This window comes from Papaver somniferum, chromosome 4 (genome assembly GCF_003573695.1).
Source record: "Papaver somniferum cultivar HN1 chromosome 4, ASM357369v1, whole genome shotgun sequence".
NCBI lineage: Eukaryota > Viridiplantae > Streptophyta > Magnoliopsida > Ranunculales > Papaveraceae > Papaver > Papaver somniferum.
The window spans coordinates 105109410-105127381 of NC_039361.1; the positions used below are offsets into that span (position 1 = coordinate 105109410).

The 17972-nt window shown below is 35.6% G+C and overlaps 2 long non-coding RNA genes across 6 annotated transcripts; one reads left to right on the top strand and one right to left on the bottom strand.

The window, feature by feature from the left end:
* Positions 1–365: 365 nt before the first annotated feature.
* LOC113276245 lies at positions 366–4883 on the bottom strand. Its single transcript, XR_003324204.1, has 5 exons — positions 3643–4883; positions 2063–3063; positions 1304–1554; positions 861–1010; positions 366–778 (listed from the first exon to the last, which is right to left on the bottom strand). It is a non-coding gene; the product is annotated as an uncharacterized LOC113276245 (long non-coding RNA).
* Positions 4884–6707: 1824 nt separating this feature from the next.
* Positions 6708–11367, top strand: LOC113276246. Of its 5 annotated transcripts, none has more exons than XR_003324205.1 (5): positions 6708–7158; positions 7475–7823; positions 9155–9323; positions 10368–10462; positions 10934–11367. It is a non-coding gene; the product is annotated as an uncharacterized LOC113276246 (long non-coding RNA). The 5 variants fall into 5 exon arrangements; XR_003324208.1 differs by having other exon boundaries at positions 7475–7592; XR_003324206.1 differs by having other exon boundaries at positions 7524–7823.
* The last annotated feature ends 6605 nt before the right edge of the window (positions 11368–17972 follow it).

Sequence of the window (17972 nt, forward strand, 5' to 3'; positions counted from 1 at the left end):
AAGACATAGAAAATCTAGAAATCAAGAAGTACCCAAAGAACTACCTGAAGCTATACACTATCCAGAACCAATAAAATGACTTGTTAACTTTTAGAAGCCTAATTCTTTGCTTCAAGTACTAGAGCTTGAGTTAGGTGTATATATGCAATCTGGACTTATAAACTTTTAAAGACAATATGGGATTTCAGGTTGGGGGATTAACGGAACAAACTCCTGCTAGCCTATCAGTACATGGGTTTTCAGGTTGGAATTCGGAAAGAGAGAATCCAGCCAACATGCTAGTCCAAGTGCCTAACAGATCATGCCAAAGAAACCATACAACTCTTACAACTGGGCTCCATAAGTTCATCATTGAATCCTAACAATTTAGTCAAACTTTAAGCAGTTCATATATTAATGTTTTGTTAAAGAAGGGGTTATTCTGGTGTAAGTATTACAACACCCCTTCTTTAAGCAGTCAGCCAAATAGACATTGCTTGAAGATTCTACCAAGGTTCTTGGAATGTTTTGAAGGTTTCTAAGGGCATATAACACAAATATAGAAAACCTTGACAAACATGATATATTCTAAAAGTAAATGCAGTAAACTGTGTGAATGAAGCAGATATTGTTTTATATTGGCACTTCCGCGCTAACTGCACCACCTCCCTTTGCTGCACCCTCAGTTTTCGTAACAATAACAGCACCAACTGAAACACTTTGGTTGAAGGCTTGAGCTTTAACTGAAAGCAGCTTGACCAATACTATCATCCATATCGAAAATAACAAGATCTGGTTTCTGGAATATTTAACACACACAATTACCAATTATTTACCGATTAGACGAACAAGACAAGAGAATAACAGCAAGCATAAATTACCGTTGATTCAGCCAGCTGATGCATTTCTTCTAATAGAGAAGCTTCCTGCTGGCGGCGACCACACACGTCTACAATAATAAGATCGCAGTTTCCTTCTTGAACCTCTCTACCCCTTCTATTGCAATCTTTACAGGATCTGATTTCATATAGCTGTTGATGATAAACCAAATCACTATGTGAATGAGAAAGTGACATAAAATTGAGTAATGAGTAGGCAAAAAGAAAGCGACAAAATCTACATCAAAAAGTAATATTGTTTTCCCTCTTTTAGCCGTGAAAGAAAGCTTCCCTGTATCCAAGTTTAAGGAGATAAATGTTCAAAGTTTTTCAAGTACAGACTAAAAATCAGAAGAAAAAATAAATACCCTACATTGTAGACGAAATGCTGAAAACATATACTTCAGTCTCACAGAAACAAAAGGAAACATATTTCACGATCATACCTTGCAAACAGGTGAACAGGTCCATGAGGATCTCTCATATTAACTAGAAGATTCTCACGCTTCAAATCAAAATGAATAATCTTCTTTCCATGCAAGTACTCATACCAAACGCGGCATCCATAGCTGTAATGAGCCTCTTGCAGCGATGAATTGTTCTTCACGATGGCAATGTGGTGTTAAAATGAAGATTCTTCGATTCAGATTTTGCTTGGGATTCTGAAAGCGCATGCATCCATTACAGCAGCCAAGTCCTTTCATGCAAACAGATTTTACTGTCAGAGAGTAAACCATGTAACAACAATATTGGCTTTTGGCCTTACCAGTACCACCCGTACATGCCAATTTTCAACAAGAAATTTGTATGCGAGTGTTCCAGTAATTATTCAGGGTTCTAGAAGTCACTAAACTTGCATTAGCTTGAAACTGTGAATGAACATCCACTCACATGGGAATATATAGATGTAAGCTTGGATGAACAACGTACGACTGCACACCACCAAATTTATTGTGCATAACATAGCTACATAAGTGATTTGGAAAACAGGTCTCGGGTTACAATGCTCCTAAGAAGGAAAAAATCCAATGCTGATTTATTACCCCCATGTTAAGAATTAGCATACAGCTAATATGTTAAAGAAAAGCAAAAGCCGGAAATACACCGTAAACTAAAAACTGTCAAGAGATTCTGACAATCTACATCACGTTGATCATGTCTCACAAAATGATTAGAATACTAGCAAATAGCTAAGAATGGTATACCTTCACTAGCTCCGGAGCTTCTTCCTCATACTTGATCACAAACTTGTCCAAGAAAGACTCCTTGGACATGTATAAAAGCGAAGATATGCACATTTCATCCTCATTAATGAGACCCTTAGGGACTAAACTTCTATTAAACAGAACCTTACGCATAATCCTCTTCTCCAAGCTATAAATTAAAATCACCAGGTATCTAGCAATAAGCAATAAATAACCCCCATTTGGTTCACAAGGTAATCCATAGACCCAATATCTTCTGCTCCGAGTGCATCATACATATAGGATTCAACATAAAATGCAAACTGAATTTGTTCTTCTGACCAACTCCATTTCTTATAAGCATTCAACTTTTTTTTCCCACGTTGATATACTCATTGCTGCAATTACATGAATAGCACTAAGAAATGCTGCAAATGCATATTTGTAAGGATCAAAAGTCATAACCTTAATCTCTTCTACAATGTCCTTAAATTTTCCATTCTCCTTCATAAATGTCCTCGGTTGGTTGATTTAATACCTGACTATATTTGATTGAGCAACACCTTCATCTCTCAAAACCTGTATATTGTGCATCAATTTTCGTCTACTTCTGCACTCCGCAGGAATACAAGTACGTTGAAGAATGTGGAATACATCTCTGTCATTAGCAACAATCTTCTTGATGAATTCGAAAAAAGAAATGAAATGTCTTTCTATACTTCTATGGAGAATCAGTGGTTTGGTAGATAAGACATTGGCAAGTTCAAGAGCAGTAATATCTCTAGATAATAAATAATCAAAATTTGGGCTTAAGGATTCTGTGAGGATCAGAAAGAAGGATTATTGGATACTTGGTGATTGGTTTAGTGATGTGGAATTAGTAAACCCGTAAGATTCAAGGAAAGTAAGAACTTGAGTCGGGAATCGGTGTGGTGTCAAAATAGAGCTTATTTGATGCGGATTTTGCTTGTGTTTCTGATAATCCATCAAATATCTTGTACATCCATTAGAGCAACCAAATCCTACCATGCAAACAAATATTTACTGTTAGAGAGTAAACCATGTAAAAAGAATAGTGGCTTTTCGCCTTTCCAGTACCACGACTGCTAATATTAATTTGAAAATATTAGAGTAAACCATGCCAAAATTTTAGCGTAACCCATGCCAAAATATTAGAGTCCATGCCAAAACTTTCAACAAGCAATTTGTATGAGAGTGCTCCAGTAATTATTCAGGGTTTTAGAAGTCAATAAACTTGCGTTAACTTGAAAATATGAAGGAACATTCACTCATATGGGAATATATATAGATGTAAGCTTGGATGAGCAAAGTTCGACTGCATACCACCAACAGATACTACGGTGTATAACAACATAACTACATAACTGATCTGGAAAACAGTTCTCGTGTTAGAAAGCTCCTAAGCAGGGGGGATGTAATGCTGATTTAGTATCCCCGTGTTTGCATACAGCTAATATGTTAAAGAAAAGTATAAGCCAGAAAGGAAATACAAGGTAAACTAAAAACTGTCAGAGATTCTGACAATCTACATCACGTTGATCATGTATTACAAAACTAGCAAATAGCTAAGAATGGTATACCTTCATTAGCTCCGGACTTTCTTCCTCATACTTGATCACAAACTTGTCCAAGAAAGACTTGTTGGACATGTATAAAAGCGAAGTTATGCGAATTCGATCCTTATTAATGAGACCCTTAGAGACTAAACTTTGATAAATAGAACACCTAGGTATAATCCTGTTTTCAAGGCTATAATTCAAAACATTTGGGCATCTGGCAATAAGCAAGGGACTAATACCCATTTGATTCACAAGGTAATCCATTATCATCGATATCTTCTTCTCAGAGTGCTTCATACATATAGGATTCAACATGAAAGCAAATTGAATTTGATCTTCTAACCAACCCCATTTCCTGTAAGCATTCAACTTAGTTTCCCAAGTCGATTTAGTCATTGCTGCCAATGCATGAATAGCAATAAGAAATGCATTTTTGTAAGGATCAAAACCCATACCCTTAATCTCTTGTACAATGTCTTTAAATTTACCAGTGCTTATCAAAAGGGACCTCGGTCCGTTGATCAGAAACTTGACAATACTTGATTGAGGGACACCTTCATCTCTTAAAACCTGTATGTTGAGCATCCATTTATCACTTAGTCCCATTGAACGTCGAAAAACGGCAAACACGTATTTGTCAGCACCAACAATGTTTTTGATGGAATCGAATAAAGGAATAATAAGGTTTTCTAAACTTCTCCCAAGAATTTCAGGGTTAGTTGATAAGACCTTGACAACTTCAAGTCTAGAGACATCTTTAGAATTCAAATAATCAAGTTTGGGTTTAAGGGTTTTATGAGCATCAATTGAAAGGAATCCAGGCTTCTTGCTGATGAGTTTGGAGATGTCGGGTTTAGTGAACCCGTAATCTTGAAAGCAAGTAAGAACAGTGTCTGGATTTGATGTGGTTTTGAAATTAACTTTTTAGAAGCAGAGAGAGCTTCTTTTTCTGATAACCCACAAGAATTCATCAAGTAAGAAACTACAAATGAAGAAGAAGAAGAAATAAATCTAACCCTGGTATGAAGAAGATGATTAAAAGAAGGGTTTAGTGATGTAAGATTTGAGCATAGAGAAAGGGGTTTTTGATCCCCTCCATTCGAGATCCTATTTGGGATCAATCTGCTGCATAGAGAACGAAACATTGTTCGAAGAAATCAGAGGAAAAATTAGAGAAACTAGGGTTTTGAAATTTTTTCTGGGGAAATGGACAGCGAAAAATATTTATTCTCAAAGTGGTGTACGACATGTCCACACAAGTACCGCCGAAGTCATGAAACTAGTGAGTTCGAAACCAACCGGGGATAGCCTGAGTAGAAATTAACATTTAATCCCATATTAGTTGGGCTTTAGACAACCTAGTCTGCCTCTTCAAGCCTAGTACAAAGAGATCCGAATTTACCAATTCTAAAACGGGTTAGTCCAAAGGTGAACGATTTAGTTCAAAAACTAACTTTTTAGATGATAAAAATGACCCCTCAAATAGAACCCCACAATATTTTGTTGGGAATTTTAATAAAGTGTCACACTTTCAATTTCATGTTTAAGAAAATGCCACCGTTTTTTTCAGAATTTATTTAATGCCACACATTTAACCTTTTCCATCCCATTTTTTTCAAAAAACAGTTAACATCCGCTAGAACATAGGTGGCAGCAATTTAGCTTAATAAAAGACATTTATGCCCTCGAATCATCTCATTATAATGAGTTAAATCAAGTCATCATTGCGAGTCATTGGCGAGTTAAGTCGTGAGTGAGAGCTAAATCAACAACATCAAGTTCGTCTTTGCCTTCTTCTCACTTCCCAAATTCAATAACATACAGACCATGTCGAGCTCATCCGTTCACTGCTACCAAGCCAATGTGACACAACACCTCATTACTGCATAAGACACAACACTCTGCCTGAAAAACCATCTCTTATTAGATTTCATTCCCTGTAATGCACAACATCATCACCAATTCCTTCTTGTTCCTGTATTCACTGCACCACCTTCATAAACCCATGAGCCATGATACAACACCAACTAATCCATTGGGTTCAACTAACACTTCAAGCAGCAACAACAACATCTGCAGCTACAGTTCCTTCTTGATTCTTCTGCCAAACACCAACAGCAGCAACAACATCAATTGAACTGCAACTGCAATTGCCATCCACTGTCAAGTCCTAAGCATACATCTATTCAAGCATCAGCATCGATCACCAGGTTCATACTCAATTTCAACAACATAGGGATCAATTCATCCCTTCCTGCAACATCTCACAGATCCACAAAATTTAACCAGTAAACCCATCTTCTGCATACACATAATCATTCCATTATCCTCCATCTGCAATTTCCAGTTCTTAATTTAACAATTGACTCGATGCAGTAAATCGTCTCAAAAACCAACAAAACCCTTTCAAACTTCATCACCATCTTGATTTCTCAGAAACCCTGAAATAAATCTCAAATCCCCCTTTTTTCCCTTACTCGAGATCAAATTCTCAATCCTAATCTTCAAATCATGCAAACCCATCCTCTAATTTCTTATCATCCATCCCTAATTGATTTTCTAATAAACTTTGAAAACTCTACTTTCACTGATTTCTAAAATTCCCAATCATCTCTTCAATTTCTTTCTTAAACAGATTCACAACATCAATCAACTGATGAATTCTTACCGATTTCCAGTAAAATCAACATCAGAATGGAAATCTCTAAAATCTGAAAATTCATAAAACCCCCAAATCACGTTCTTCCCGATGAACCCTTAACAAACTCTAAAGTGAAGCAATCATGAAAAGAAAAAGTAAGTTGGTAAGGATCCAGAGGTGCTCTCATTCTCGCCAGAAGAATAAGAAGATGACTTTCGGGAAGAAGAAGGAGACACGAATCAGATCGGATTTTTTTGTTTTTTTTTTGTACGGGTGCAAGTCTTTAAAGATAGAGAAGGATAGTTAGGTAATAGTGACATGTTTGCTTGACTTTTTCAATGACTATAGACCGATTTTGTGGACTCTGACCTAATACATAACAGTTGTGGCATTTTATAAATTTTGAAAAAAACAATGACACTTTCTTAAACAAGTGTGGCACTTTATTAAAATCCCCTATTTTGTTTCTGCATCATTTCTTCTTTGTCATCGACTCATCGCATAATTCCTTTTCAAAAACGAAAGTTTAGGTTTTAGTTTATCAGTTTGTTTTAGCTCGATTATCCATATCAATTTGGCTTGATCTCTCTTGCAATCTCTTGTTCTTTTCGGTCTAATTTTTTTTTTCTGAAACCCTAGAAATTGAAAGAGATTGGCACTAGATCGGTGATAAGGTTTGTGTATAAATCAGATAAAGGAGGAGATTTAAAACCGTAAGGTTTTGGTTCTCTAATGGTTAATGAAGAAATTGAAGCAAATACTCAACCACCAGAGATATCGAATCTGAAATTGAAAGTGCTCTGAGATTGATTCTTTTTTGCCAATGAAGAATCTGAACCAAAGAAGATAGAAATTAGTTTCTCCTTCTCAAGTTAACAGCTTAATCCAAGTTTCTGGTATAATTTTCTCAAATCCCTTTTATGATTGATGTTTACTGCTAATATTACTAGTTTATTGTGCTACTGGCAGTGAATACTATAATATTTCTTACGGTTTCTAATAGTGATCTGTAGTTATCTAGATTCTTTAGCATATCTTGATATTTTCATCATCAGAAACGAAAAAGGGAAACGGATGATGAATTGATTCAATTGAAGCATAATTTTGGAAAATGTGTGTTTATTTTTGGCTAAATCTGTTATCGGTTTTCTTCGATCTTATTTTGGTTTACATTAAATGATATATTGGTTCAAATAAAACGTTGTTTTGCAGTAAAATAGATTGGTTTGGTACATTTATGAAAGTTGATCTAAATTTGTAGAAGATGGTGGGATCGTATTTCGATTGATGACCAATGGCGGTTAGCTTGGGAGGGATAGGAGAAAATTAGGTGTGTTTTCATGACTCTCTTTGTCCTCACCTTCAAATGTCATAACATAGCAGTACAAAAACGACAGTAAGAGGAAAGTGTAGAAAGAAATAATAAGGAAGAAACAGTATAGCTAGCTGAGAAATGATGAAGTGCTTCTACTCTATACTAATGAAGGGGTCTGAATGGAACTGTTAGCTACGTATATGCTATACAATCTGACTACAGGGCATGCATTTTGAAAAAAATGGGGTAAGTAACCAGTATTAGTGCGCAGATAATATAAGCACATACATGCACTTGCTAGAAACGTGTAGGCATTTTCATCTATACTTGAGACGGAGTCTTTGAATGAGTCATATATAGATTGCTAAAACAAAGACTTGCCTACCTTTTTCATTAAATGGATAAGATACATATTGTAATTAAAGATGCTGCAACACTAGGTAGTGTGTGTCTGTACCATTGCCATATCATATATACATAATCAGGGAAAGAGTTCCACGATCTTACAAAAAGACATTTATTATTTTCTTCATCATTTATGTATGCATAAAAATCGATCTTATTTTAGTTTGTGTTCAATGATATACTGATTTAAAGAAAATGCTGTTTCGCGAAAAATAGATTGGTTTCGTACATTTATGCCAGTACCTTTTTCTTCTTGTGCTTTGTTTTTATGCAGTTGCTCTAAGTTTTGTTATTCTGGTTGTGTGTTAAGGACTTACTGTTTCCAATTAGCAACTAAATTAAATGGAAAGCCTATGTGGTCGAGACTTCACGTAGAGAAGTGTTTCATTCATGGAAAACCTCATCCAATAGATGACAGAACTACAAGCTAGTCCAAAATGTTAGTTAATATTGTATGATATTGTTAGGCAGGATTCTACTATCACGAAAAGTTTGGGTAATCTTAAAGCTATTGTAGTGTGGTTGCCAGTTTTGATTTTTAGGAATCCGGTTACGACAATAGAATGTCTGGGTTTAGTGTCACAATTATGAGAGTCTGTTCGCTATATACAGTAGTATGTGCTTCTAAATTAGAAAGCAGAGACAGTCAGAGAGAGATGATCATGAGTGAGGCTTTATTGTTGTAGTTGTTTTTGGTTTTGGACTGAGGTTTAATATAAAACATGACTTTTGAAAGAAAGCTTTAGTATTAGATACTGTATGTTCTGCTCTTTTCTTTTCCTTAGGACAAGTAGAAAGATAGACAAGGCATACCTAATTGTAGGCCCCTGGCTGATTCATGCCCTCTCCTCATGTGCATGTTGATTTTGAATGTGTACATAATTGTACACATGTTTATATTTTATGTGTACATAATTATACACCTGTTGACCGTTAATAGGCACATAATTGTACACATGTCGATTGTTAAAAAGTTATTATTTCAGGTTCTTAATTTGGTATGATCTGTTTCTTAGGGAGCTGTATAGTAAGGAAGATAATCTTAACTTTCTTAATTTGATATGATCTGTAACAGTAAGGAGGCTTAATGTGTACATAATTGTACACCTGTGTAGATTCTTAATGTGTACACATATTTATTTTGACTAGGTTGTTATTGGTATTGTGTACAGGATACTATGTTGGAAGCCACGTCAAGGTGAGAGCCAGTTGGATGCTATGCTGAGAGAAGAGATTTTGACTGCTCTCTCCATTTTTGGACATGATCTGCCGCTAAGAAAAGCAGTTTGACGTTTCCGTGCACGATAGAAACACACCACTTCTCCCCCCGACTCAAGAAAGGTTAGTGAATCAGAAGAGTCTTTAGTTCTGCTATTTGTGTTCCTCTTGTCAAGCACTTAATTAGTTTGTTGTTACCAAATATTTTTTTAGGCACTGTAAGTTGCAGTTTTGAAAACCGTTACCGCATCATATAGATGGGGTTATGATTCACTTCTGGAAATTTATCGACAAACTGATCTAAGCCAGGAGAAAAGATGCATTTTAGGTGATTAATCATTTTTATAGGTTTAGTTTATATTGGTGGATTAGGATAGGGTTTGGGTATTTTGATTATTTATTTGTTGTTGTTGCTTTAAAATGATAGTTTGGGTGTTCTAATCTGGTATTTGTTACTTATTTGTACGTGTTAGATTGGTTTTACTTTTATATTGATTAAAGTGATGGCACTCTGTATTATCTGTCAATTATTTAGTTGGCGTAACATTTCACTAATCTCATGTACAGTATTTCGTAGTTTAGGATGCATCAAACCTCTTAACCTGACTTGAATGTTTTTTTCGCACAGACAAAGAGAGATATGTATTATAATTTTAATATGCCGGTCTCCGTGGTCTGATCTTAGTTTAGTCTTACATAATGCTCAGAAGAATGATATTGTGTGAGCCTAGTGATATTCGAAATCTGATAAAGAATGATTTTATTAGCAGTGCATGGTTTGTAGAGCTGCCGATTTAGCTTGACATTGTCTCTTGGCAATTAGGTTACCGTCCTTCTGTAAGTGTACATATTGGTGCACCTGTAATACAAGTGTACATATTGGCTCCTGTATTGCAAGTGTACATATTGGTGCACCTGTAGTACAAGTGTACATATTGGTGCACCTATAATATGGTGATTTAGAGGAGGATGTGAAGTGGATTTTTAGCTGAAAATAATAAAGAAGGTTGTAGCTTGAGGATCTGGTATGATTGCTGATGTTTTTGGTTTAACCTTGCAACAAATATATGTTATTTTTTGGTATGATTGCTTATGTTTTTGGTTTGATCCTTTTTTTCCAGGGAAAGGTTGCTTTACTGATTGGTTATGTTTATTTGATTTTTGCAGGATCTTAGCGGTGGTCAATTAGGAAATTGGAGAAACAAGGTTTTGAATCCTTCAAGCACATGTCGGATTGAAGATGTTTAGACATCAATTGAGAGGTTTAGCTTTAAAAACCCTTGTTTGTTATCTTTTTTTTTTTAGGTTTTGATTTTACAGTTCACTTCTTATTTTTACATTTCAAGTGACAATCTTGCAAGAACATAAATATATTGAAAATTTAGGGTTTTATATCTTGGAGAGACGTAGAAGAACATAATTTCAATGAAACAAAATGATCTGGATTTATTTTTTCTCAAATCATATATATGAATGATCAATTACCAAATTGTGACAAAATAGAGCTAAGGCTATCTATTTATGTTGGTTACTACCTCATAGGGATTAGGATTTACTTGCAAAACTAAGAATATGTGCACTAAAGTGTACATAGTTGTACATGCTGAATATTAATGTGTACATAATTATACACGTGTTTATTGTTAATGTGTGCATAGTTGTACACCTGTTTATTGTTGATGTATACATAGTTTTACACATTAACAATTTTTGATCTTCATGCTTCTTTATAGGTTGAAGAAAAAGGTTTGAGATCAATGGTGAATACTCTTGTTTTGAGAGGATCAAAATCAGATCCTGATATGTTTCTAACTAAATTTTGGGAAGCTTGGAGAGCTAGATCATGGGAAGTATTGAGTTCTGAGAAATTTTGGATCCGTGGAAAGTTTGACTGGATGGAGTATTAGGAATTTTGAGGAAAGAACAAGAGACTTGGGAAAGTACTGATAGAAACTTGCAAGATGCTTTTCAGGATTTCAATGCTCATATGGTGTGTCTGACCTATATGTGTTTATAGTTTATCTGTTAAGTTTAGTTTGTAATGATTATAGGTCACACCAATGTAAACTAAGATTTTTCTAAAATGAGAATTATATAGTCATACGGGTACTCTTTTTGTAGCTGGCGGAAAGAGCTTTCCAAATATATAAAGTTTGTGAATTTTGGACGAACGGTTCGAAAGATAAATTGTTTTTAGTTTTTCTTTTATATTATTTAAAATTGCTGACATCGTCATGAGTCATTTTGGACTAAACTGTAAATATTTGGACTAAATTGTAAACCAGAAAGGTTATTTGTGTACTTTGCATAAAAAAGGACTAATTTGTACCTAGTTGAATGGGTTAGGACTAACTAGTATATCTTGATGGGATTTTGGACTAAACCGTATTTTTCCCATAGCCTGATGGGCTTAGGTTCTTACTTTCATTCTTGAGGTTAAAGATTCGATCGCGTTTCAATTCTGTTTTTATGATCGAGTCGGTAAGGCCTATTCCTATGGACATGCCAAAAAAATGATGTTTGGCATGCCAGGTGGCATGGGAAACCGATAAGCGATCGAGTTTCTAGCTAGCGATATTATTAATATCTCCAGCGATAATATCGCTCGAAATTTACTCCATCGCTTTCGATATAATTAATATCGCCACCGTTCGAGTTTCTGACGCCTATAAATACCGCACCTATCTTCCCAACTCTTTTCAATTCTTCTTCTTAAACTTCTTCTTAAACTTAAACGATTATCTTTTGATTTTCTGAAACAAATATGGAGAGAAGAAAAAGAAACAGAAAAACGAAAGGATGTACCAGTACCCAAGGCAGTGGAGTAAGTTTTGTTGTGGATATAAATTACGAGTTTAATAATGTTAGAAAAGTAGCTGGTGAAGGTGTATTCTCTAATCACCTTTTTGATCATGAGGAGCGATCTAACTCGATAAATCTAAGAGGTGGATGGACTGAGTTACGTACAATTTTTGAATTACTCCCCCCTGTTGTTCAAGAGAGAGTTAGAAGGTATCCTTGGCGACATCTATATCAAATACAACCTAGAAACCATAGGACTCAAGGTGTTCAAGTTATATTAGAACGATGGTGGAAGACTACAAAAACGTTCTTTTTTAAGGACTTTGAATGCGGTAAGTCAGTTTTTTCTAGTAATTTAATTTTTAGATTATGTGTTTTGTTTCATAAAAATCAACAAATTCTATTTATGAATAATTATTGTTGATAGGAGTTACACCGATAGATTTATACATGTTAACGGAAATTCCATGCCAAGGAAACTTACTTCCATTTAACAGACTAAATTGGTTATCAGACGGTAGATGGAAAGAAAGACTTCCTTTATATTCAAATGAATTGGAAGGAAATAATTAACATAGACAAATAAAAGCTCATGGGTTAAAGGTGGATGGATTGAAAAGTTTTTTCAGCGTTATGCTAAGAAAATGAATGAAAACAGGGCATCTGGTAATGAATATTTGATCCCCGACCATTATGAGGAGCTAGAACGTCTGTTTGTATTGTGGACACTAGGCCAATGTCTGTTTCCAAATGCTAGCTCAGTAGTGTTAATTGGGTTTCTCGAAGCATTAGAAGATTTAGAGTATGCACCACATATGATTGGGGGTCTGCGATTTTATCAGAGATTTACATGGCCCTCGGTGATAACTTGACCTGTGGTAAAGATAGTTTTAATGCTTTTTGGGGAGTTCTGGAGGTAAGAACCAATATTTTTCACTTTATGTATTTATTTGTCATTTTCATATGGAAAATTTATTACACATGTTGAATGTTATTATTTTCAGTATTGGTGGTATACATATTTACGTGTTTCGGAACCTAGTCTTAAGAATCATACCAATGTATTTCCGATCATACGGAAGTATGATTCCGAGAATTGGGAAGCCGCACAGATTGAAGATGGACAACATGCTGCTATTGTTCATAAGATTCAGCAGTTGAGTAAAATAAGCCATAACCTTATCTCCCAGCAGTATGAAGCACTACCTGAGTTCCAAGAAGAACTAGGTCAGAGAATGGTACAGTTAAGCCTTACAAGGATGGTGTTATACAACCCTATTTCTGAGAAGGGTGTTTGGTATTATGGTGAAATACATCTTCTTCTGTTGCAAGGAAGATCAGTGATAGCTGTCAACCCTTATCCAAGTTCAGATGTTTCAGCAGATGATTACTTCAAATTGATAAGGGAAGGTCATCATTGGCAAGAAGCTGATGAATTGATCCGGGAGCCGATGGACAAAAATGAGTACCTATCTTGGTATAACACGTTTTCAAACCAGCATTAGGTATGCAACCGCAATGTTTGGGCCGGATGGATTTCCCAGCTTTAAGTAGGTTGCCACTTGACAATGAGTTTCTTCCTTCCCAACCTCCACCAGAGATGGGTGACGCATTTGCATATCCTTCTCAAAGTTCATCGTCAAACATGCCACCATTTTCTTGGAAAGTAAAGACTATATCCAACACATCTGGAGAGATTGTTACTTATCCAATTGTTTCTAGTGCACCTACTCGGACTTATCCATACTTCGGGGTCAATGCTACATATTTGCAATATCAGACAAGGTTGAACGATTTTGAGACTCTATTTCAGGGATTTCAGAGCTTTCACTTGGATGAGATGCAAAAAATGAGGGAAAACATGATGCTTGAGATGAGTCAAGGACTTGAGGGTAATGATTGTTCAGGTAGTAGTAGGGGAATGAGTCCCGGTGTTACAGGAGCTGGTAGAGGAATGACTCAATTGAGTCCCAGTGTTACAGGAGCTGGTGGAGGAATGAGTCCAGATGGAATTCAGCAAAGTCGTGGAAGTCAGCAAAGTCGTGAAAGAAGTGAAAGAAGATTGAGACGTCGTCCTATGGAAGAGGTACCAGAAAGTTCAACCCCAAACATGGTGTTAGATAGTCAAGTAGTAAGTGGTGGTGAGGAAACAACTCCTACACGTATGTTTAGTAATTTGCAAACTGACATAATGACTCCATGTGGTGGTGTGAACATGGAAGTAGTTAGGAAAACGAATCTGTATACCCCAATTGCCTCAACCTCATCAGCATTTCAACCATTCCAGCATCAATATCAACAAAACGTATTTCAATATTTGTATCGTGTTAACATACCCCCTCATCCCATTGCTTATCAAGGTTATGGTGATTCAGATGAGACTCAAGCACCAAGTGAGTCTCAAACCGACACCATAACTGATTTTTTGAACAACTCTATGGATCCCCAAAATGCAGGCAGTTGGATCTTTGGTCAGGGAGTAAATGGACAAGGAAATGATTAGTTTAAATGTAAGCAAATTAGATGAAATGTAATTTTTTTTTTAAAACTAATGGAACTATCTTTTTAGATTATTATTCAGATTGAAACTAGTTTTACATTCATTAAAAATTAACCTTGATTGCATAACACAATACTTATAATTTGAATCCCTGCACATGAATATTATAGAGTTCATAACATTCGTCGTGACTAAACCATCTTCCATTGTCTTCGGCGAATTTGGTACGAGCTCTGATTTTTAGTTCTTCATTTGATAACCCAAGATTATCCTATTTGATCAACCATATAATTTGCTGATACTTTCTAACACTGTCATTGGTGAAACAATAACGATTTTGAAGACACTCATTTGTTCTTGTTGGATTTACATGACTTAACACCGTAAACCTTTGAAACACAGTGTCCCATAAGTTAAAAGTCTCTAAAGTGAAATCTTTATCGCTTGCAAATAAAACCCAACATCGAGTTAGAGAAACATCTTCCTCTAGAGTAAAATCCACTTCGGTTATGCGAGCACTAGGCATGGTGAAATGAATTTGAAGTTGGGTTGGAATTGGTAGAAATCAGGTATTTATGGGGGGGGGGGGGGGGGGGGAATAGTAGCCGTTGGATTCAGATCCGATAAGCGATTATCATAGTAACGAGCGACAACTTGACTATCGCTGTTGGTTAAATGACCAACGCGCGACTCTTTGACCATCGAGCGACCGAGACTCTATCGCTCGGTGGAAACTCTGTCGTGTATGCCTATATGCCAGGAAAAACATATTGGCATATGAGTTTGGTAGTTTGGCATTTCCATAGTGGGTGCATATATGCCAAAACTCAGTGTTTGACATGTGCATAGGAATAGGCCTAACTAGTGAGTATGTTTATTTTTCACCAAAATCGAATTTAGGTTTTCGTGTATTTTAGGGGTTAATTGGTGATAATTAATATGGGGAAAGCCACTTTTAATAGAGGGAAAGCTGACTCGGTCTAAGATATTTGACTTCTAGTCAATATTGGGTGAATTTGGTAAGAAGTTTTCCCCTATCAAAATATATTTTTGCAGGTTATCATCCTTGAAACATGCAAATGGCATGAGAAGTTTCTTTTAAGTTGATAGTTTTAATGGTTCGACTACACGTTTTGTTCGGCTACGGAGTAAACTCAAACTATCAAGCTTATGTACGTGAGATATCTAGAATAGAGTTTGTATAATTGTATTGTCCCGAACCTTGTTTCCTTGATAACTACAGCATCACAAAGTCCTCCTAAAACAGTATTCACAACCTCCGTTATAAAAGGTATAAAAGGTATAAAAGGTTTAATCTTATCTGGAGTCACTGCAGGGGAGAATGAGGTAATTAATAAGGCACTTTTTTATTTTTTTTTAAATCCTACCAAGTCTTACATTACTTTGCTGCATTTCAACAAGTTATTCCTCCATTTCCATAATACCTACATCATGAAAATCTTGTCTTGGAATGTTTGTGGGTTTGGGAATAGAGACACTAGAAGACATCTCAAGGATTAATAAGATCCAATAATCCTGACATCATATTCCTAACTGAAACTAAGAATACTACTAGGAAAATGATACAATACACCTATAGCCTAATGTATCCCAATATGTGTTTCCATGAACCTATAGGTGCTTCAGGTGGTTTATGTCTCCTTTGGAAAGATGGTATAAATCTGCAAGTAGTTGAAATTAAACTCAATATTATGCAACGCATAGTAGAGATAGATGCTAGAAAAAAAAATCCCTTCGGTCCTTCATCTATGGTGCTTTAGATAATGTGGTTAAAAATGAACAATGGTACTACATGAATAACATGGCATCCCAAATGAACCTACCTTGGTGTGTTGCCGGTGATTTAAACTTTGTGATTTCTCAAGATGAAAAAGAAGGTGGAAATCTTGTTAGCCAATCTGTCCTAGATGAAAATCATGATCTTCTAATCAAAAATGGCCTTCATAGCATTAATTTTATAGGAAATCCTTACACTTGGACCAATAGAAGAAAATGCCATGCTCTCATCTTAGAAAGATTAGATAGATTTCTGGTTAATGATAGTTGGTTGAATATTTTTCCTTCATGTGCAGTATACCACCTGATTCCTCATGCTTCAGATCATTGCCCAATCATGATAGTCACTTCTAAATTGCATAATGACACTTATAAACCTTTTAGGCTTAATAAATCTTGGTTTAGGGATAATACATGTAAAACTGTTATTGAAAGGAGTTGGAAAACAAACAACAAAGGATCACATGCTTTTAGAGTCACTAAATCTCAGCTCAACACTAAACAGGAACTTAGGAAATGGAATTATGTTAGTTTTGGTAACATAACAACACAAATTACTAAGATAAAATATCAAATTCAAAGCTTGTCCTCTAGTAATAATAATGTTGATATTGATATGATTGAAGTACTAAATTGCAAACTGAATCAATGGTATGATATAAAAGCTGATTTCTTGAGACAAAGAAATAAAGATCAGGATCTTAGAGATGGGGAAAGGAACACTGCTTACTTCCACCAAAAGGTTAATTTTAGAAAGAAAAGAACCAACATTGATACTTTGCAAAACTCTATGGGCACTTGGCATATTGATAGGAAAGACATAGCAAATTCTCTTAAGGATCATTTTTTTAACATGAGCAGATCTACTTTTCCCCCTGTTTCTAATGATTACTTTGATAATGTTTTGCCATGCATTACTGAGAATGAAAATTCCATGTTAATTGCTATACCCACTCATGAGGAGATAAATAATATTGTCTTTAGCATGCAACCCTGGACCACTCCTGGTCCTGATGGTTTTCCCCCGGGATTCTATCAAAATATGTGGCCAACTGTAGGTGAAGATATAGTATATATGGTGCAAGCTTTTTTCCATTCAAAACACTTGCTAAAACAACTAAATCATAACTTTACCACTCTCATCCCTAAGAAAAACTGCTCTATCTCTGCTGTGGACTTTAGGCCAATTAGTCTTTGCAATGTAAGTTATAAGATATTATTCCGAAACTACTTGTTACTAGATTAAAACCTCTCTTAAGCAAGTTTATATCACCATTCCAGTCTTCTTTTGTCCCAGGTAGAGTAATAACTGATAATATAGTCATGGCCCATGAACTAATTGATACAATGAAGAAGACTAAAAGCATGAAAGGCTGGATGACCATTAAACTTGACATGAGTAAAGCTTTTGACATGATAGAATGGAATTTTGTGCTTGATAGTCTAAAAGCTTAGGTTTCTCTAGTGTTTGGTGTGATCTTGTTGGTCAATGTATCACCACTGTTTCTATATCAATCCTTTTAAATGGATCGCCTGGTGAGTTGTATAAACCTCAAAGAGTTTTGAGAGAAGGTGACCCATTGTCACCTTATATTTTTATCTTGTGTATGGAATCTCTGTCCAGAAATCTCTCTACTGCTAAATTAAACAATGATATACATGGTTGTACAGTT